Source organism: Brassica oleracea, chromosome C7 (assembly GCF_000695525.1).
Source record: "Brassica oleracea var. oleracea cultivar TO1000 chromosome C7, BOL, whole genome shotgun sequence".
NCBI classification, from domain to species: domain Eukaryota; kingdom Viridiplantae; phylum Streptophyta; class Magnoliopsida; order Brassicales; family Brassicaceae; genus Brassica; species Brassica oleracea.
Genome location: NC_027754.1, coordinates 24,011,754 through 24,013,148, shown reverse-complemented (window position 1 = coordinate 24,013,148; position 1,395 = coordinate 24,011,754).

Below are 1,395 nucleotides of genomic sequence, written 5' to 3'. Positions count from 1 at the left end.
TCCCACGTCAAAGGATAGAAAGTCTTGTGAAGATTTGAAAACAAACAGACGACATTTAGGGTTTATATAGGCGGACGTTGGTAATATACATATGGGTCCATGAAAATCTTTTTTGTCAACTTTATAACATTTTTTTGGAATCTTGTGTTTGGACTTTGGAGTTAGTACACGCGGCACGAAGCTGTTACATCGTTGGATGATGTATCTGTAGTAAATGCGATTTTGAGAGGAAACTAATTAAGGAAGGAATAGTACATGTCAAAACCCTTTCTCAAAAAAGAAGAAGGTTAATAGTGTACATGTATACTATTGAATTTATTCCCTCCATCTAAGTTTTACAAATTATAGTAATGTACAACAGTATTGTTTTTAGGTCGGTTCTATTAAAAGTAATTCAATCATTACACCGAGTAACAGTTAAACGTGGATGTCATTTCATGCCAAGTATGTCACGTTTTAAATATATAAGAATTCACATGCAAATTTGGATTTCTTTTCAAGTCATTTGCTACGGTCTTCGTTTCTCAACGAATGAACTGGTTGGCAACTTGGCATAATCCAAATTCACAATTCCGTTTGCTTTCAAATGAACTGGTTGGCATGTTCTCTTTAGTTATCACATGCTTTAATATTTTAAAAATTATAACATGTTTGAATATCAATATCATTAAAAGTGGATCATTCCCAAATAATCTTTTTTCAAAAATATCCTTATTTTTACAAGCGATTAATAAAATTCATTAAAGGCATCTAAATCTTTTTCTTTTGGGCCTACTTATACACATAAATTGATCTATAAATAATGTGCACAATATATATATATATATATATATATTTAAAAGATATATTAACTTTAAATTTAATATAAGTATAAATATATCATGAAATATAAATAAATTAACAAACATGAAAATGTTATATTCTTAAATATACGTATCAATATTCAAAATAGATCATTTGAACATTATACAATTTTTCAATACAAACCAAAACCATATATCATACACCATATATCATATACATATTTGAATATCATTTTTCCATGTATAATGTCATTTTATACATAATATTGATATGAAAATAACGAGTGTTTAAGAATATTTTAAAAACTATCTTAAAATCAATTTTTAAATCTAAAATAAAAACACAAACATATAATAAATTATTAATAATGAAAATAAACTAATATTGTCATATCATTAAGTTTTTTATATTATCATTTTTTATTTGGATAATATAATAAAATTTCATCAAATTCTAAGGAATCACTAATTTATGTAATATTAAAAAATATATGAGTAATTTAATCAATTTTTTTCAAAAAATACTATCAGATATTTTGTGTTTTATCGGATCAATGGTATCAGATCGCAGGTTAATTGTGAGTTTTTTTTT